Raw genomic sequence first — 21,986 nt, 5'->3', positions numbered from 1 at the left:
CAGCTATGGCGGCCGTTCTAGCCACATATTACAGCCCCACCGAAATTCGTGTCCCGTGTTGCGCACGATTGCTTTCTCAGTATTAAAAAAAAGCGCAGATGCATACAAAACAAACGCCCAAGCGCAGCTCTGTCTTGAATTCAAATCAAATATGTAAAGAGCACAGGGGTAGACCTTTCATTTTTTGTATTCGTGGTTACCTTGCGTGCGCGGTTGTAATCATGACTGAAAACCGAAAAATAACAGTTGTTAATTTTACATTTATGAGAATTTCTGAAGATTGGGTCATGTCACGGTAACCAGAACTCCACTCAAACCGAAATAAGTCGGTGCTAGGGCAACTCTGAACCGGTAACCAGAACAATATATAACCCCATCTTCAAAAAGGCGAATCAAGATGAATCAATTGTCTAGTGTTGCGCACTAACCGCAACTGAAAACAAGTCGTTCTGCCAGATTGAGTCCCTTGTTAAAATTACTACTGCGTTTTACAATGTTAAATCTACATGCAGAGCGAATCATCAAGAAGCAGTCGATACATCTTTGTTCGGCTTGTTCAGGTCTCCTGATGTCTGCACAGCATACCTCTCGTTGACGGCGGCCAAGGACCCCTCAAAAAGCTTATCGTCTGGCTTCAAGTAGCCATGGGAGAGAGGCTCACTCATCGTTGCATTCCGCGCATTCACCAGCGAAACAAAACGCGCGCCGCGAATGTGGTACGCGTGCCGACATGCGCCGCACACCAACCGCGCCGCCAAACAAAGGGCAAAAAAAAAGGAAAATGGTGACACGTTATCGAGGCGAGGCTCCACTCCTGCACGGATTTTTTGCGAAAACAGTCGCACCCGTGGCAGCAGCGGCAGCGGCAGCAGCAGCAGCAGCGGCGGTGGCGGCGGCAGCGGCGGTAGCAGCTGCGGCGACCCCGTGTGGCACTACGGCGCTTGAATGGGACTGTGCATTTGCACGGCTTGCGTCCATTATCCGCTTGCAAAATTTGCGCAGCCTTTATTTATTAGAAATAGGAGAAACGCACCGCAGTGCATATTGAGCTTAAATTTATGCAGTTTGTCGGCAACCACTGTCGCCACCATCGTCGACGAAGCGCAGCTTGTAACTAGCTGGGGGCGTTTCCTATCACATTGGCTGTGGCGGTGGAGCGCAAAGGACACGGCACTTATCGCTCTTTCTGTGTTTCTCAGGTTGGTTTCTTTCTTTACGTTACTCATCTTGCAACGCGCTCTTTCCGCTACAGCCAATCTACAAATTTGTGTTCATTTGTTGCTCTCATTGCCCTATTTTGGAAAGTCATAGACCTGCACAGCTGCAAACTATGTCGCGTTGCTGTGAATGTCGCTCTGTGATAGATGAAAGCGAATTGTTTCTGACTTGTTCACAATGTGAATTTTCGTATCATAGCGGTACCTGCTCCGGCGTTGCTGAAAGTGCCATCAAGGGCAAACGAGATCAATTCAAAAAGAATTGGAAGTGCGAGTCTTGCAAACCTACAGGAAGTAAAAGCTCCTCCTCTGCTAAAGCATGTAAGAATGAAACTGAGATAATCAAAAAACTTGCTGAAATGGACCAAAAACTAAACTTGCTTGTTAGTCTGCCAAACAAGGTAGACGGGATCGAACAGTCCATCCAAACACTTTCCGATCACTTTGATGAAATTCAACGAAGGCTTGAGAGCCACGAAAAGGAATTAAACACTGTCAAACAGAAAGTAGAAAAAATAGAGAAGTACGCTTCTCCGAGGGAGCTCAATCAGATTCAGGCTGACATAGACGCACTTGAATGGCACAGCAGACGTCTTAACATTGAGATACACGGTGTACCTGAGGCTGTCAATGAAAACCTACTCGAAAGGGTAAATGATCTTGCAAAGAAGCTTGAACTTCAACCTCTATGCGAGGAAGATGTTGTGGCAGTTCACAGGCTCCCGGCAAAGCAAGGAAAAATGCGGGGAATTATTATCCGTCTTGCACGGCAGGAACTGAAGGATGCGTGGATTGCGAAAAGGCGAGCCTTAAGAGACAATCAGGGCAAGATCTTCATTAACGAAAACCTAACCTCTCGCTCGAGGAAACTCCTCGCCACTGCCAAAGAATGGGCAAAGGAGGCGGGATATACCAGTTCGTGTGGCACTCAAATGGAAAAGTTCTCGTACGTAGGGCAAACGGCGAATCCGCAGTTGTCGTTAAGGGTGAAAATGATCTTCGTGCTCTATTGCAATGAACGCCAATTTGTTGTTGCTATTATTTGACTCTTTGCCGAAATGAATCATCTGGGATGTATTGGCAAGCAGGATTGGTTCACATTATTGGCCACTCAAAAGAAGGGACTGTCTTTCATACATATGAACATTCAATCAGTCTCCAGCAAGCTACCAGAATTAGAAACCTTTTTTTCTGATATAAATAATCAGTGTAATGTAGTCATGCTAAGCGAAACATGGTATTGCTCTGATGATGTTTTTCGCCTGCCTTGCAAAAAAGTGTTTTATAAAAACCGAACCTCACGTCGCGGTGGAGGAGTCTCTGTTCTGATAGATTATTCTCTGACATGTGAACTGTTAGCCGAGTATTCTTGTATGACAGAAAATTGTGAAATGTTGTGTGTACAAACACCGGGCGTACTCTTTGCAGTATGTTACCGCCCGCCGGATGGTTTATTGGAACCTTTTTTCATTTTTTTTAGAGCGCATGCTAGAATTTGCGTCAGAAAACAAATATAAAGTGGTCTTAGGAGGAGACTTCAACATTGATATGAGTTCCGATGGTGCTAGGAAAACGATATTTCAAAGAATTTTTGTGGCAAGCGGATGTATAAATGCGGTTGAAACCTTCACGAGAGTAACAGAAACTACGAAAACCACTCTTGATCTCTTTATAACGAACTATAATCCTTTCTTAGTAACTAGTGCAGTCTTAAACTGTCCTCTCAGTGACCACATGCCAATAGTCATGTTTATCCACACAAGAGCAAACGACACCGAAAAAGATAACACTGAAAAAACATTTCAGACAATAAACGAGCACACACTAACTGCCTTTCAGGATGCCTTGAGACAAGTATCTTGGAAGGAGGTTTTTCAACAAAACGAGGCAGAGCCAGCATACAACATCTTCTTAAAGAAATTCTCAGCTGTTTATGCGCAACATTTCATACATAAGAAAAGAAACCAGAAAGCTTATCGGAAACCTTGGATGACCAAAGAGCTTTTAAAAAAATAAAGAAAAGAGATAAGCTTTATGCCAGGTTCATAAAATCTCGGAACAGCGAGGATCTAAAATCCTTTAAAGTTTTTAGAAATAAATTAAATAAAGAGCTAAGAAATGCAAGAAATCGCTATTATTTACGTACTTTTTCTTCATGCGAGGGACAAACAGAGAAGATGTGGAACAAGTTAAATGAACTAATGGGACGTAAAGAGAACACTGAACCTATAAAGAAAGTTTCTGTAAACGGATGCATTTTAACCGGAGATAATTTAGTGAACGCATTTAATGATTACTTTACAGACACTGATTCCCATTTATCACTAAGCCCACCATGTACATATCAATTCCCTGCAACCATGGACACTATTTTTTTCCAACCGACAACACCTACTGAGGTTTGTTCAGTTTTTCTCAAACTGAAAAATTCATGCAGCTACGATGCTGATGGCCTCCAAATAAGACCTATTAAACACGTCATTTGTGACGTTGCACCTGTGTTAGCTTATATTTATAACTTATGCATAACATCAGGTACTTTTCCCGAAAAAATGAAAATTGCAAAAGTAATTGTGTTATATAAGAAAGGTGACAAGCTTGATTTAAAAAATTACCGTCCGATATCTATTCTCCCGCAGTTTTCTAAAGGTCTTGAAAAAATCATTCTAAACCAATTAACATCTTTCAGCAATTAACATAAACTAATAACAGACGCTCAATACGGTTTTCAACAAGGCAAATCAACAGAATTAGCACTAGTAGCACAAAAAGAATATATACTGCAGAACCTCGAAAATAAGTCACTTGTAATTGGTCTATTCATAGATTTCACAAAAGCATTCGACTGCATAAACCATGACCTCCTAATACTTAAGCTTGAAAGATATGGCATCAGAGGCCTTCCTCTTCAGTTACTGACATCCTACCTTAGAAATCGACAGCAATATGTGGCTATAAACACTAACATATCATCTACACGAAAAATACTAACAGGTGTCCCTCAGGGAAGTATCCTTAGCCCATTTTTGTTTAACATCTACATAAACGACATAGTTCTTATCCACCGAGAAGCAAAATTCATAAACTACGCAGACGATACGAGAGTTTTTTTATCAAACAACTCTTTTACAGGCCTCATTAGTGCAGCGAACAACCTACTAACCCATCTCTCAAAATGGAGCCAGGACAACTTTTTAAAAGTAAACTCGAATAAAACACAAGCAGTCATCTTTAAAACAAGAGGTACATGTACTCCATTGACCCACAACATATTTTATAACTCTGAGAAAATAGAGGTTGTTGACACGGTAAAAGTACTTGGCGTATATTTCACCGACACATTGCAATGGGACGCTCACGTGGATTTTGTACTGCAGAAATTCAGCCGCGTAACAGGTTTACTACATCGAAATCGCTACCTTTTACCAATGTCAGTTAAATTGATCATTTATAATGCACTATTTGCCTCGCATGTAAATTATTGCCATCTTGTATGGGGCAAGACATCAGTTTCCAATCACTCTAAAATACTATTGATGCAAAAAAAGATAATACGCGCTATCGCAAATGTGCCATACAACTCACACACTGAGAATCTTTTTAGCAAGTACAACATAACAAAAAGTCATCATCTCTACAAACAAACCCTCCTACGCACCTATTACTTTCAGGTAAAAAATAGAAGCAACCTAATTACAAATATAGCAAACTTAAAAGAGAATACACCTACATATGAGACGCGCAGCCATGAAAAATGGCTCATACCCTTCTCGAGGACAAATTACGGCCATCAAATGGTCGCAAATACCTTGCCACGGCTATTAAATTATTACCTAGAAGCCGGCATTGACATCCATGCCTTGACACCATCGGAGCTCATCTGTCTGGTAAAAACTACCATTTAAATCGCCATGATTCCGTAAAACCATATGCATTTAATGAAAGAAATGTTTCTATTTTGATGTAACCCACTGTTCTTTATTTTTTTTCATTTCTGAAAGTGTTTTTTGCCACCGTTCTGCCAATATGTAAGGGGGGCCAGGGACCACTCAAGCTGCCAATAAGCAGCTTTTACCTTGGCCCCCTCCATTTGCTTGTAAATGGGCACAAATAAAATGAAAATGAAATGACAAAAAATGTCTAGTAGCAGCGTTTCCCTGCCTTTGTACAACAGATTGTCCCTCTCCCGCGCTCCGGCCATGTTTGTGATCTTTGAAGGAAGAGTGACAAGCTTGTTATTCAGTTCTTTCGTGGATCCGCCATTTCTACCCGTTGTCCGCCTCCTCTTCCTGCCTTCTCTCTGCCATTCTATCCACCTCATCTCCGGACTGTTGCACATTAGTACAACCGTAAGCGCTGAAGATTCTGCGATGCTTTTCCTGAGGATCATTGATAATTACAGCCGTCGAGAGAGTATTGTGGCTACGCCCAGGGAACACCAGATGGCCTTGTGGCGACCACTGATGAAAAGGCCCCGAGAAGTTTCTCGCGTCGCCTTTGCTCTCAGCCACACTGCTACCATGTATGTACACGTTCTGGACTATCCCAGGACGCGGCGTGCAGCTCGGAGACAGCAGCAGCAGCAGTAGCAACACTGGAAACGGGGAAGGAAGAGGAAAACAAAGTTCGATTTGAAACTTTCTCTCAGTCTAAAAAGGCTAGCTGCAATGACCGGCGGTGAATATCCACCAAACTGCAAACATTGTAACTGCCCCCTGGCGGACCAAGATCACATCTTGCGGGCATGCCAAAAGAACACCCCCGAGAGAACTCTTTAGGCGAGCTCCTTCACACGAAGAGTGGGAGATGAAAACGAAAACTTCCAACCCGTAAGACCAGATACGGTTGGCGGAATGGGCTGATAGCGTCGCGGCCAAGTAGACGCACGCTAGCCTACACCGCTGGGAAAGGAAACTTTAGGCGGTCCTTAACAATACTAAACGACTCCCAAACAGCATGCCGAAACTACATGTTAGGCAGAATAGGTGACAGAGCGCTCTGCATACTACGTTTTGAAGATCACCAAACACAAGACCCAGAAAAAGAACACACGATAGACACACGATAGTGTGGACGCCGGGTCACACGGACGTGGAAGGCAACTGTGAGGTCGACAGGGTAGCTCTAGGTACACTGCATCCCTAGCACCCTCCGCCAATGACCTCGAGGAAACCGAGCCAGTCCACAGAGAACACTCGGCTATCCTAAACCACTATAAGGACAGCAGGAAGTGGTACCCCCCGCCGCATAGCTTTCTCACTAGAGAGGACTCCGTAGCTTGGAGGCTGCTACAGACGGGTGCATATCCGAACCTAAACACACAGTAAAATACAACCCACACAGTACACTGACAAATGCCCATGGTGCCAGGAAACAACCACGCTCTACCATATAACGTGGGCCTGACAGAAAACAAATGCGGCACCAATAATACCAAACCCGAGTGCGCAGCAATGGGAAGAAATGCTTTCCAGCGACAGTTAAGACGTCCAACTAGGGCTCATCCGACGGGCCCAGCTGGCAGCGGCATCCAGCGGAGCCCTGGAATAGGCACTGACGGCCATTGCTAGGAAAATGGAAGATACCATCTGACTCCACGAAATTCATCAAATTTTTCTAGAGTTCAATAAACGTTTTACCTCCTCCTCCTCCTCCACTCAACCTTCACAATAAAATTGCTCTCTCTCTCTCTCTCTCTCGCAGGGTGCGTCATTGCCAGTTCGGTATAGTCTAAAGTCTCCTATGTGTACAGTCACCTAAGTCTTCCGTCCTTGACTTAACCTGATGCTTCTTGCTACCTATGTACATTTATATGGCTAAGCAAAAGCGTTACAGAAGTAATTTGTTTCTTTTAACTCTCATTAATTAAGCAATCTTGATTTAAACTCGGGTTTCAAGAACCCAAAGGCATCTTTAATGTTTAACTCTTTATTCTCGCTTTAACATGCCATATTTAGTCAGTATATCATCTAAACGTAGCGCTATCCTCGCTTACCTCTCAACTTTCTTCATTCATTATATTTGTAGTTGTTGAGTCTACGTTTCCTTAAAGGGGGCGTAGCCGGGGAGGGCCTTGTGTTTGTGGTGTTTGCGTGAGTGCGGTGAGGCTTGTGGCGGACGCACGGGCTTCGTAGCAGCGACGAAAGCGTGAGTTTCAGGGCATGCATTGAGCTTCCTTCTGTTTGTGAGTTGCTGATTTGTTTAGCGTCTAAATAGTGATTTGCTAGTTATCCGTTTTCGTTCTTCCATTTTCGTGTGCGTGGGTGTGTTTTTCTGTATATTTCGTTTTGCAGGATAGTCACAGCATCCTTTCGTGCCACGTGTTTCTACCCATGCAGCGTTCTGGGAGGTCGTCCCAATAGCCTTTAAACAGTAGTTTAGAATTGGCATGACTGAGCTATCAGTGCATTTGGCACCAGGAATATTGCTTTGCTAGCACAGTGAGAGCGTGGCCGCCTGTTTCAACACGTGCCAACACGTGTCATACTTTAAATATGTGCGCCATTCCTTGCTCCTAAAACATTGGTGAGAATTATGTTGCAGGATATTAAAGATTTTGGTTTCTTTGCGTATCGGACTTTGCTAGCAAGCACGTGCTCTGAAATCTTCGCTGTTTCCATTAGAAAACGCCAAGTGCAACACATGACAATAAAAAAGACGGTACAGTGTGCGGTGTGCGGGGGGTCCCTGAAGGTAAACGAGGCGAAGGATGAGCATGCAGAGGAAATTGAGTCAATCGGCAGGCACTGTGATGGCTTTGCTAGACTAAAGAAAGTGGAGGATTTCCAGGAGGAGATGGTGATAGAGGCCAAAGCGCTCGAAATTTCGCTAAATATTGAACGGGATGCGCAGAAGGGGGTGGAAAAAAGACTTCAAGGTGTCGAGGAAAGGCTGAACAGGGCCGCCATCATAAACCAGGATGGTCGTGGCGATGGAACGCCGTCTCCCAATGTGACAGAACAGAGAATGTCAACAAAGCACGTAGAAGGCGTGCAAAGCAGGATTGGGGTAGCTTAAAAGAGCTTTACCTACATTGAGCGACCACAAAGGGAAAGCAGGAACGCAGGGGTCAATGCCCTTTATGAAGTCCGAATCACATGGAAAAGGGTGAGAAAGGGAAGCAGAGAGAGGCCTCGACATTGGGCAAGAGTGAAAATGTGGCAATTGGCGGCGACACAAACCTGGCCTGGTGCTCAGAGGCATTTTCGAGAGGGTAAAATGCGACAAAAGAGCGGCACTAGGCACATTACCGCGGTGGACATTTCGTTTTGTTGTGGAGTGAGAAAAAGAAGAGCTCGCGGAAAGTGTCCATGGGCGCAACTTTGTCGTAGTAGCAGGTGGGCTAAATGATCTGCTAAACAGAAAAGGGGCAGGACCAGCTCAGCGCTTGGCGAAGCGGGTAGAGAGCGTTCTCGAGATGTCCCCTCAAGTGCGGGTCGTGACGTGCACAGTGCCGAAGGTGCCTGTACGTGACTGTCACGTGCAAAAAGCCGGTACATAGGCGTTCATTAACGGAGCGTATTACAACGTAGACCGCATCATTTTGGGGGATATTCTGGAAGGGGAAGAATCAGGCGACGATTTCATACAGCTTTTGAAATAGATTTCCCCCAAAAATACCACTTGCCTTCGATGAGAATGGATGAGGAGCGAGGTGAAATTCGATATGAACACGGGACTGAGGAAAGGGTGCCCTTTATCCACGCTGATGTTTGTAGAGAATGGAAAGGATGTTAAAGGCGCTCCAAGCTGATAGCTGGTCATCGGACCACCTGCCGAGCTGCCTCGTGGCTACAGCCTGATCGCCTTCCATCACGCAGGGGATTTGCAGCCGACTGTTCGCAGCTCACGCATGTTGTTTCATGTATCATAGGCTCTGACAATTTCGAGAAGCAAGCGACCAAGCGACGACACGAAGGTTGTGGCGCTCCAAGCTGATAGCTGGTCATCGGACCACCTGCCGAGCTGCCTCGTGGCTACAGCCTGATCGCCTTCCATCGCGCAGGCGATCTGCGCCCCAACCCACGCAGAAGCGGCTGACATCGCAAGCAGCGCCCTCCACTCAGTCGCCTACAAAAGGGATCGTCAACAAGCACCGAACGGGATTTGCAGCCGACTGTTCGCAGCTCACGCATGTTGTTTCATGTATCATAGGTGAGTTGGTTGTGACGAGAGCTTCTTCAACTTCGGTACTGTTTAGGCTGCAAATCCCGAGTGTCGTTTGATTCACCATGGGCATTGATCTGTGTAACTACCGTGTGCGGATAGGCCGCTTTGCCAGTGGCTGTTCCCATTTTGCCACTGGCTGTTCGCCAATATGGCTTAGGCCTGCCTTGGCTACTAGTTGCTGGCGCATGGGTGGACGCTGTTCCTTGGTTTTGTTTTGTATTGCTCATTTGATACTCTGTGCTGGCGACGTAGAGACCAACCCAGGCCCGGATAAGGTGGACCAAGTTCTCGCGCTTGTTAAAGAGTTAACGTTGTCAAATGAAAAATTTCAGAAAGACACTTCAAACAAACTAAAGGATATTCAAACGAACGTCACTGACATCAAAAGGCGACTCAGTGGTGTCGAAGAGCGCCTAAAAGTAGTTGATAACCTGTGTCATGACGTCACCACCGTTAACTCAGTCGTTCAGGAATCGCAGGAGCAGCTGAAGACCATAGAAACTAAACAGTTGGAGCAGGTCAATCTGGTTGTTGATGACCTAAATAACCGCATGCGCAGAAATAACCTAATATTTAAGGGAATCCCGGAAGAACCAAAAGAAACATGGGTTGACACTGAACGCATCATCAACCAGTTTGTGTTAACTAAGCTAGGCTTCAATGCAGGTGAAATAGAGCGAGCCCACAGAATAGGTCGACCTAAAGCAGGTCACATCCGACCAATTGTCGTGAAATTTCTGAGTTTTAAAGACAAGAGCATCATTTTAAGAAATGCTTCCAAATTGAGGGACCTGCAGAAGCCACGCGTGTGTATTGAAGAAGATTTCTCGGCCCGAATTCAGCTCATCAGAAAAAAACTCTGAGATTTCGCTCGCGAAGTACGTAAGCCTAACGAAAAATATACTGTGGTCTACGATAAACTTCTTCTTGGAAGCAAATGTTACACCTTTGATTCATCGCGAAACAAAGTAACCTGTCTCTCAACGCGCAATGAAGCCGAAGTATGTCGGCTGAGTGAGCAACCTACTGTTGGCGCACGAGGGGACGAAACTAACCAGAATGATTGACACAGTCATGCTAATCAAGGCGATTCATTGTCACTCCTGCTGTGTACCTTTAGAAGCATGTTTCACAAACAAGACCAGCTATGTGCATTTATTGATGCTTGTTCTGTAGATATTGTTCTTGGGACAGAAACTTGGCTTACACCCGATATTGGGGACAACGAGCTGTCGCTCTCTGGAAACTTTACTATATTTAGAAATGATAGGGTGGGCGCACGGGGAGGTGGTGTTCTAGCTGCCGTGAAATCTAATCTGTGTGCTCGCGTTGTTGACACACAGTCAAATATTGAATTTTTGTGGATTTCACTTCAGGTCTGTCCCTCTGTGACTAGCGCAGTCGGGGTCTGTTACCGTCCGCCTGATGCTACTTCTGAATTCATCGAGAGTCTTAATCATTCCCTAACTTTAATCCAAGACAAGTATCCAACTTCACCTATAATCCTTGCTGGCGATTTCAACTACCCCACAATAAATTGGCAGACGTGTACGCCCCTAGGTTGCGCAAGGAAGAGCGAATGCAAGGAATTTCTCGATGTTCTTTGTTCATTTGATCTGCATCAAATAGTTTGCAAACCAACACGTGGAAACGCTATTCTAGATCTAGTCCTCACAACCGAACCGGAAAATATGCTTGTTCACGTCCTTGAATGTATTAGCGACCACAACGTAGTACACTGTGAATACCAATTACAAAGTAGTAAACCAGAAAAGGCAACGAAATCTATTTACGATTACTCCCGTGCAAATATCGACGCAATTCTTACAGAGCTGTCATATTTTTCTGTGTGGTTCTTGGAAACCATGGCTTATCGCAATACAAATGATAACTGGCTCGCTATCCGAAGAAAGCTTATTGAACTGAAACAAAAGCACGTTCCCAAAATTACAATAACGTCATCAACACAGAGCACATGGTTCACGTCCCAAGTGAAGAGAGCAATGAATAAAAAGAAACGCCTTTACTCTAAAGCTAAGTTGTCCCACTCGGATGGTGATTGGCAGCGATACCGAGAACAATCAAATAAATGTAAAGCTGAAATTGAAGAATCTAAAGACAAGTTTTTTAACGGTGACATCGTCAGCATGATAATGAACAATCCGAAAAAGTTTTGGAAAGTAATTAACCCTAAGCACTCTTCCCAATCCACTATACCAATCATTAATAACGGTGTGCTACTCTCACCATCTGAAGCTGCGACTGAATTAAACTCGTTTTTCAGCTCTGTATTCACAAACGAAAATCCAATTCCACCTGACCTTACGTTTCCTTCAATTAACTCATCTATGAATGATCTCATAATTACACCAGAGGGAATATAATCGGCCATCGATCGACTTTCGAATAACTCAGCGCCAGGTCCAGACGGCATCTGCACAAAGATGCTTAAAATGACTAAACCTATAATATCTCCCGTATTAGCCGCCCTTTTCCAGCAATCAATAGATGCAGGAATTGTACCAGATGACTGGAAGGTCGGTCGTATCACTCCCATTTACAAATCAGGTGACCGATCAGTGCCCTCAAACTATAGACCTATATCCTTGACTAGTATTCCATGTAAATTACTTGAGCATATCATATCTTCCGCAGTTATGAAATATTTATCTGAACATAACTTTTTTTCTAACAATCAACATGGTTTTCAGAAAGGACGCTCTTGTGAAACACAGCTTTTTCAACTTACAACTGATCTTCATCAAGCTGTTCACGATTCCATAAAAATCGATGCCATATTTATTGACTTCAAGAAAGCATTCGACAAAGTTCCCCATTCTCGCTTAGTAATGAAACTTAGCCGGCTTAACATACATGGTAAAATTGTTAATTGGATCTCAAGTTTTTTAACCAATCGCTACCAATTTGTTTCCGTAAATGACCACTTTTCCGCTTTAGCACAAGTTAAATCTGGCGTTCCTCAGGGATCCGTACTTGGCCCAATCTTATTCTTAATTTACATTAATGACATCAGTAACAACCTGACCTCAACAGTTCGATTGTTTGCAGATGACTGCGGTCTTTACAGAGAAATTATCACCTCTGAAGACACTAATATTTTACAGGCCGACCTAAACAAAGTTTCACTTTGGTGCGAGCAATGGCAAATGGAAATTAATGTTTCTAAAACAAAAACAATGACACTTACCAGAGCCAGTGACGTTCACTTAAGTTCATATTTTATGAACAGCATATGCATAGAGAATGTGTCTACATTAAAATATTTGGGAGTCCATTTAACTTCTAACCTTACATGGAATGATCACATTGATGAAATAATTTCGAAAGCAAATAAAACACTTGGATTCATTAGGCGAAATTTGTATTTAGTAAATCAGTCAACTAAATTATAAGCTTACACAGCCCTAGTTCGCTCAAAGATTGAATACGCCTCCATAATATGGAATCCAAATCAGACTTACCTAATAAACAAGCTGGAATCTTTACAAAATAAAGCAGCACGCTTCATCACTAAAACATACTCTAGAACATCCAGCATCACGGCTATCAAAGAGTCCCTCCAATTACCGTCTCTAGAAACACGACGACTGTTAGCACTACTTTCCCTCTTCCACAGATTGTATCATACCCCGTCATCCTTTACAGCATCCCATATCAAAGCCCCACAAAAGATTTTCGCCCGCCTCGACCATCCCTTCAAAGTGCGTCCCATGTTTGCGCGTACGAATCTCCTGCGACAATCACCGCTCTTTCTAGCTATTCATCACTGGAATAAGCTGCCAAAAGAAATTGCTTCTATACGTGATCATGACTCATTTGTAAGTAATTTGAAGCGCAGTTTTACGCATGTTGGGTAAAAGCAGAATTTTATGCCTTTGACGCATTGTAAGTGTATCTACATGCTTTGTACGGAGTGTTGTTGTTGTTGGTTTTTTTTTTTCAACAATGTATGCAATTCTCTCCTTTTTTTCTTTTTATATTTTCTTGTTGTATTCGGTGATCTTTACCACGTTGTTCTATATTGCCTCCCCCCCCTAATTGTGTTTGAAATATCCTTTTGTTAACCCCCCCCCCCTATGTAATGCCCATAAGGGCCTTTCGGGTATCTGAATAAAAAGTAATATCGGGTTTAATATCTCATAAATACAGGTGGGTTAGCAGAGGGGCACATGCCAGGTTTATTTTATGCGATCGACATTGTTTTGCTAGCTAACAAGCAAAATGATTTCCAACGTCTGGCTGATAGCTGTGGACAGAAAGGCGAGAAAGTAGTTGTGAAATTTAGCGTTAAAAATCAGGTGTCATGGAATTTAATGAAAACAGTTAGCAGACAGTGTCAACACAGGGCCAGGAAACACCTCGGATAAAACTATATAAATACCTTTGTATATGGATAAACGAACGCAATAGATATATGGAAATACAGAAAAACCAATAACAGCAAAGAGGAAGAGGAATACGGTCATAAGGAAACACAGAGCGCCATGGGAATACAATAAGTGCGAGGAATCCCGTGGTGTAGATAAAGATGTAATAGTTCCACGATTTACATTTGGAAATGCGGTTGTTTACTTGAAATCAGGGTTATAATCAGGGCTTCATGGCAACCAAAGGTCAGTACGACGACTCATATTGGGCGCTCACGGGAAGTCTGCAAATGAAGTTGTGCAGGTTGATATGCACTGGGCAAGTTTTGAAGGGAGGGGAGCTCGCAGCACAATTGATTATGAAGAATGACTGAGGGATATGGGAGAAATTAAATGAACTGGGAGAGTTTTCAGATATTTGTACAGGAAAATGTTGATTTACAGCGACGAAACGAACTAGAAAGCTTACCAGCAAGTATACGACCGCTATGGTAAGCAAAATGGCAACAAATAACGTTAAGCGAAAAGTCGGACAGGCTTAGATAATCTTATGATTGGAAGCAATGGGAAAGAAGCCTGCTATGTGTAACTAATTAGGAGGAAAAAACGTAATCAGGAAAGAAACAGTTTATGGTAGCTCAAAGGGAAGCATAAGTTTTCGAAGCGATGATCAGGATGCCGAGATCAGGATCACAAAGCACCATACAACAAAGAAGAAGCGTGCCCTTCCTGAAGTACCAATGTCTTCCTAATGCCATCCAAAACTTGGTCAATCCCCTGGTGTTTGTATGCGCGATCGAAGAAGGATATCCTATCCTATCCTGCCGTAAAGCCAGAGAAACGACGGAGCATGTTCTTTAGCATGTGAAGACTGCCGAGCGGTCGATTTTAGGCACCTCTACCTTCCTTCAAGAACTTGTGTTCAGCGAGAGCAGGGGGAAAGTAAACATGTCCGCAACAGAGATTAGGTAAAGGTGATTTGAAGATTGGTGGAAGGAAAGTAGGGAAACGAGAAACAACGGAGGCTTAAAAAAAAACAAAGTTGCTTATAGGGGTTCAGAAAATTTGGTGATAGTAATTCATGGCCTTTTTTTTCTTTTTTTTCTTTTTTACCATAAGTAGGACATTAGGCAATATAGGAACAAGCGCTAGGCGGCGCAACCCACCTCCCCATTCCAAAGGCGACGTTCACAGCATCCATCGATCAATGTGTTACATTATTGGCCTATTCCTTGTAATGAGTGAGTGAGTGAGTGAGTGAGTGAGTGAGTGAGTGAGTGAGTGAGTGAGTGAGTGAGTGAGTGAGTGAGTGAGTGAGTGAGTGAGTGAGTGAGTGAGTGAGTGAGTGAGTGAGTGAGTGAGTGAGTGAGTGAGCGAGCGAGCGAGCGAGCGAGTGAGTGAGTGAGTGAGTGAGTGAGTGAGTGAGTGAGTGAGTGAGTGAGTGAGTGAGTGAGTGAGTGAGTGAGTGAGTGAGTGAGTGAGTGAGTGAGTGAGTGAGTGAGTGAGTGAGTGAGTGAGTGAGTGAGTGAGTGAGTGAAAAACTTTATCAGCTCTAGATTCGCTGGTCTTCTGCGGTCTTCAGATGGAATCGTCCATCTTCTAGCACAACGGTCGGTTGCCCTTAGTCCAGGGCTCCGCTGGATGCTGCTGCCAGTTGTGCTCGCCGAATCAGACCTTCTTGGTCGACCTGGCGATCGCTGGAGAGCACTCCCTCCCATTGCTCCGCACTCGGGTTTGGTATAACGGGTACCACGTCTATCTTCTGGCATGCCCACGTTATGTGATACAGCGTGGGTGTTTCGTGGCACCAGGGGCATTTGTCATTGTATTGTGTGGGATAAATTTTGCTGAGTACGTTTAGGTTCGGCTACGAGCCCGTTTGTAGCTGCCTCCACGCGACAGAGTCCTCTCTGCTAAGGCAGTTGTGCGGTGGTGGATACCGCTTCCTGCAGCCCTTGTAGTAATTTAGTATCGCCGAATAGTCTTGGGGTACAGGTTCGGTCTCCTCGAGGTCGCCTACGTTGGATGCTCGGTAATAAGTGTACCCTCGAGCTATCCTGTCCGCCTCTTGGTTCCCTACCACTCCCGTGTGTCCCGGCGTCCATACTATCTTATGTCCAATTGGTTCTTTTGTTTGCCGTGGCGTTATGTGGTCTCCGGAGTGGAGTATGCGGAGCGCTCCATGCCCTATTCTGCCGCGTAGGTAGTTGCGGCACGCTGTTTGCGAGTCTGTAAGGATTGTTAGAGACCGTTTAGACCGATATCCCTCCGCTTCCGCTAGAGCGACGGCCGCTTCTTCAGGCTCGACTATCGTACAGCCTTGTAGTGATGCGCTGGTGATCTCGCGTAGGTTCGAATCAATCAGCGTTGCTACCGCGTTGCTGTTGCTCTGCCCCGCTGCTCTGGCGTATGTGGCTGCGTCCACGTATACCGTCATTTCTTGGGGTGCTAGTGTCTTTTCTAGGTATTCAGCCCTCGCTTCTCTGCGTGCTTTGTGTAGGTTGGGATCCATGTTCCAGGGTATGGGTGCTACCTTTAGTGTGTTGCGATACTCGTCCGGATTTGTTTCGGTCCTCTGTATCTCTTGAAGTTGATCGGCGCTGCCTAGTTTCTTCAGGAGCTCCCTGCCAGATGGGGTCTGCTGTAGTCTGCGTTGTTGGGAGACTAGTTGCGCCTCTTTCAATTCGTCGAAGGTGTTGTGTAGTCCTAAGGCTAGGAGCTTTTCGGTTGAGGTGTTGTGGGGAAGGTGGAGGGCGGTTTTGTAGGCTTTGCGTAGAATCGCGTCCGCCTGTTGTACCTCACTCTTGATGGGATTGTAGTATGGAAGGCTGCATGCCACTCGGCTGACGACCAAGCTTCTGACCAGCTTGAGTGTGTCCTCCTCTCGCATGCCGGGGCGTCTGTGTGAGATGCGCGTGATCATGCGGGCCACTTGTAGGGTCGATGCCTTGAGTAGGACGAGGGTGTGGGTGCAGCGTTGGTTTGAATGTATCCACATCCCCAGGATTCTGATGGGTGAACTATTCGAGCTTCAGCGTCATTAGTATATCGATGAACATGGATGAGGAAACGTATTAAACCACCTTGCATTGAATAATTAGGTTCTTAATATTGTTTGTGGCAGCCTCTTTTATTAGAGATTGCCATAAAATTATTGTACAGACGTTTCATAATTTTTATTTTTATCAAGTGAAATTTATTGCATAATTTTTAGAACTTTTATATATTGCTTTTTCTTGTAGTATCTTAAGTTCTTTTATTACTTTTTATCATTGTCACAGTCATAATTATCTTTTAATTCTCAATTAATTTCTGGCCAATTCTTCATAGAGGGTATGAGCCATTTGAAAGAAAAGCAACCAGCCAACAATGCTGCGTACGTCGGTGAAAGGCGGCCGTGTTTACACACTTCTCCGGTGAGCCAGTTCTTTCGTGACTCTTTTATGCAAATATGGACAGTGTAGAAAGGTAAATAGCACTTTAAGGGGGAAGTTGTTGTAAGTGACTTTTGGACCGACTCTCTCACTTTCATAGTCCGATTTCGAGCTTGCAGACTTCTGCTTCCTTGTGCAGTCTTCACCTGTCGGAACACAGGTCCAAACTTTGTGGAAAATGGTTAAAGCACCGAAACCGAAGATCGCTTTGTGCGCCCCATTCCTCGGGGTTTCAGAGTGTAGCTTTGTTGTTAGTTTCAATCCGCCTTTTACTCTGCTTAATAGAAAAACCTCAAGGCCAACATGGCGTTACAGTGAGGTGGTCTACATTATCAGGATCGTAGTAAAAGAAAGTTCAAGCGCGTCTAATCGGAGCAGTGCTTTAGGGTGGCAGTCTACTGTCGCAGCACCACGGTTGGAAAGGTCTTCCCAATCTTTGATGGTCCTCTGCATAGACAAATGCAAGTAAATATTAGAGTGACAAAAAGTAAAGGCCATGTTGTTGGGGTCTTCCACACATGGTAAAAAATACGACGGTCCAGAAATAATTCACACCGAAATGTTTGGGGTCGGAATAAAATTCTTTGGGAAAAACAAAGCCAAGAAATGTTTCTACGCATCGACCGATTTGGAAGGTCAAAGGAGGTTTTCATTAAATTACCACTTGAAGATTGAGTGTAATCAACAAAAATACATTCAGTCGATAGATTTTCGACAGATTCTAAAACGATAATAAGTTTTGGGCAAGATCCCATAGCGCAGCAGCGCATTATAGCTCCGTGTGAAGTAGTTTTTGGTATAGCCGCAGTTTAAGAGGCACAGGGCTATGGTGAATGTATGGACGAAGGCAGCCCAATGGTGCGATTAGCATAGTTGGTAATGTAGGGTACTGTTTATACCACGATAACATACTGGAACTCCGAATTAGTTATATTAGGACACATCCTATACTTTACCTCCGTTTACAAAGCTGTCGCAGGAACTAGAAGGGTTGAAGGTGCGGTAAATAATCATGTGTTTACACTTTCGTGCCTTAAGTCTCATTAGTCAGTCGTTAGCTATGTTAGGGAGGTATTCTTAGGAAGAGGAAGCCCGATGCACAAATGTGTGTATCGTTGTTGACATGGGGAAAAGTTAGTCTTGATCGCATAGGCTGGTACAAAGGTCAGAGCTCCAGGAGACATTCTACCACTTCCTCTTTGTCTCCCTCTTGCGCACACGATTCTGTAAAAATGCACCGTAACATAACCGCCTGGGAGTGGAGCGCCGTCCCGGCGCTTGTTCAAATGATGACAAAGTAGATGAACAGTGTGCTTTTAAACGGGACACGTGGACGACGTCAGTTCATAGCAGGGACGACGACGTCTAGTCTTCAACATAGGCGATTTCGTAGTTTAAGTCACTTAAGCATCACAATACGTGGTAGGGCCCGTTGTTGACAGCAATCTTTAGGACAGGCAGACGTGGCGACTTGGAGTGCATATGAGAACGAGATTTCCGGGGGATAACTGAAGGTTCCGGTAGTGACTGTCGTAGCGAGTCCTTTCTGACGCCTGAGACGCTGTAGGTTAATCACAGACAACCTGGCGAGCCATACGAGTCCGACCAACGATGTCAAGGGCGTGTTCTGTGTTATGTCATGACACCGAACAAGACGTAGATAGGCGAGAAACCTGTGGCATCATGACGCGGTGAAATGTCCGCAAATGTCACGTAGGGCAAAGTGCAGTCCCTATTGCAATAGTCTGTTGAAACGTATAGAAACATCTATGTGATGGTTTGATTTATTCATTCAGTCAATCCGCTCAATGGCGGGAGATATGCGGTTGCGATTTCGTGTTCGGTGGAGCAGCAACGAAGCATGTCTTCGACATCTTGGGACCGGAAATAGTGGCCACAATCTGTCAGCAGCTGTCTTGGCGCGCCATGGTGAAGAATCACGTTTTGAAGTAAAAAGTCCCCTACATATGTAGCACAGCTGGTGGGCAGGGCACATGTAATGACATAGCACGTCGCATAGTCTGTGGCAACTGCTATTCATGTGTCCCCTTTATTGTATGTGCTCCGCAACATTATACTATTCAGATTAGATTCAATAACCGAAATACATAGTGATTATTTTGCTAACAATTGCTGAGACATAGGTCAACAACGCCATGAAGGAGTTTAGGCTGTTTGGAAATGTGTTAATATAAATGAGAATCAACCAAACTTTTGCGACAGAGCAATAAAGAACCATATATTTCGCACACAGCGATAAAAAGAACAATTGATACAGTCCCATGTTCATTGAAGGAAGCACTGTTTTGACCTTAAGACGTTCTCAGGGCTCCCACTTTCGACATCACGCAACATACTGCTCGAAAATGGGGCGCTAGATGTACTAATTAAATTAAGCAACTAATTTCAGTTAGTAAGCTAGCGGCTTGTGACAGCTACTTGACCGCGAATCGAAGGGAGGAAAAGTAAGTAATAGCATTCACATCCGTTTTAAATGCTTTCAAGTACCTGTTCCTATAAGATAAATAAATACATATTGTGTGTCCTCATTCACACTCAATAACTGGTGAACAATATTTGAATACAATGTTGTCAATGACAGTTCGATTGAGAATGCTCATCAGCGGTACTGTTTTACTACTCTTGTGTAAATTCAATGTGCGTTGTCAAACATGTATTACGTAGTCAAGAGTTTGACGGCAAACCAGCTCGTCAGCTAAAAACTTTCTTAAAAATGAAACAGGTCCCTGATCATGGTAAAACTAAAAAAAAAAAATTACCTTTCGGAATCTGCACGGATCCCTTGCTCCCAATGAAATTTCGGTTAAGCAGAAAGTTCTTCAGTGACATTGCGCGCATGGCGCAAACTTCGAGAGTACACGTGGGTTAAAGTGCCAGGCGATCTAGACATTGTGTGATTCGCCGTTTGAATTATTGACTCTAAATTGAGCCTCTTTGTCAAACTCTTCTCTGTGTGCGCGATAGGCGCCTTGTCCTAGCTCAGCTCGTTACCCAAATTATCGGCATGCTCTGTGAGGGCATTCGAAACAGTGTGGCCTTTAGCAGCACCATTGTTGTGCTGCTAGAGACGCTTGCAGAAATTTCCGTTTTGCCCAATCGGCGCACGGAATCTTGTATACCACGCCAGGAAAATATGTCGGAGGGAAAGGATCCTTCCCGTTCATCAAGTCTCCCTGCAAGCTTGCTTGCTGCGAGATCTGCACACCCCGTTTCCTGTAAACACGTGCTAGGCCTTCGCTCACACCTCGAATATATGGCACAGCAGCGCGCTCCTGTTCCGATTACTCAAACGTCCACGGCTTGCCTATCCGTCGATTATTAGGAGCAGGAAGCGCCTGCATGGACTACAAGTTTCTCGAATGTTATTGGTAGTTCTATAAGTTGGCTGTTGTCACCAAAGTTTTTGATATATGATTGTATGCGCGACACGAATTGTGTGGTACTTTCTTGAAGCCACGCGGGTACCACCGATTGGGCTAGGACCGTCGACGAGTCATGTATAAAAGCGGACGCGCGTCACCCGCTTATCAGGTTTTCGACGATTGCAAACTTGGCATGCCGCTATCGTTCTTCCCGCGTGTTCCTTGTTTTGCTGGGCACGAGTTTGCCCAATAAAGAAATTAGTTTTGCCACTGTTCTTGAGTGTCACTATAACGTGTCAGTAATATTAGAAATCACAAGAAGCTGCCTTCTGGGCCTCAAGTAGAAACTATATTCCGTTCCATACATAGCAGTCAAAAGGAGCAATATGGAGGCTAGTGAGACTTCTTGCAATGGCTTCGTTCGCACTTCGATATAGTTCGTGTGGTATAGTGTCTCCCTATGAGAGATCTCGTGTTAACTCCTTAATCATGCTGTCGCCTAGTTTGGCTAGATGGCGCACCCCTTTCGGTCACGTGTTTGGCTTCGACCAATGACGTAGTAACATCTGGCAGGGAAGCCTTCGTGCACTAAACGGCCACTGCTCGGCCCAGTTCTTGAATCAAGCGTCTTTCTTTAGATGCCTATCATCATCCCAGTCCTTCGTGTGGTTTGCTCGAGAGTGGTCGTCTCTCCGCCTCCCTCTCTCGTGTTGGCGTCGCCGGCGCTCGTCGCACGCTCTCCGAACGCCAGGCCCCCCGCCGCCTGCCGCTGCCCACACAGCCAGCTCGATGTTCTCTTTACCGCAGTTGTGCGCTACTTTTTTTATATATGCTCAGTGTTAAACTCAACAAGTTTTAATCCTTAGGAAACAAGCACACTGTGGTATACGGCTGCTACTGGTTCTTTTAGATTATTGTTATTTTTGTTCTTTTCGAGTCGTTTATGTGCAAACCGTGGCGAGGAACTTCACGTGCATGCTCGCTCTAGCGAACGCTGTTGGCGGGCAGCGAAGCATCGACGGAGTGCGCGGAGTGGTAACGTGTCTGGACGAAACTGCTCGCGTAGCTTCCACAGCGTTGACTTCTGCGTATGGAACGGACTATAGTTAGCTTTGAGCAGAAGGTCGCACGTGACAATTCTCGGCTATTTGTTATGGTGAATGCTCTGTTTACCTGCTGGTATTGTTAAGCGGGACTTTTTGGTCAGCATTTTTTATAACGCACCTTAGTTGAGCGGAAACCGCATCCATCGCGTCCTAGTTTCCTTCTTACTTTTCGAATTGACCTGCTTTGTGAAAGTTCCGGTGCTTAATAAGCGCTCTTCATAATATGTTGCTAAATAGCTCGCATGTGCAAGCTTTCTTCGGTAATTTATTTCGGGCGAGTTACCAGATA

General features: G+C 44.6%; 1 protein-coding gene across 1 annotated transcript in view; it reads left to right on the top strand.

Annotated features, from left to right (window-relative positions):
• The first annotated feature begins 1,162 nt into the window (after positions 1–1,162).
• Positions 1,163–21,986, top strand: part of LOC135898285 (neprilysin-3-like) — a 29,457-nt gene continuing 8,633 nt past the window's right edge. The window contains exon 1 of the mRNA XM_070538320.1: positions 1,163–1,199. The gene's annotated coding sequence lies outside the window, so the exon portion shown is untranslated. The remainder of the gene's footprint in view (positions 1,200–21,986) is intronic.

This window comes from Dermacentor albipictus, chromosome 5, assembly GCF_038994185.2.
Source record: "Dermacentor albipictus isolate Rhodes 1998 colony chromosome 5, USDA_Dalb.pri_finalv2, whole genome shotgun sequence".
NCBI lineage: Eukaryota > Metazoa > Arthropoda > Arachnida > Ixodida > Ixodidae > Dermacentor > Dermacentor albipictus.
The sequence above is the reverse complement of the archived record's forward strand: the minus strand, read 5'-3'. Positions and strand labels throughout refer to the sequence as shown.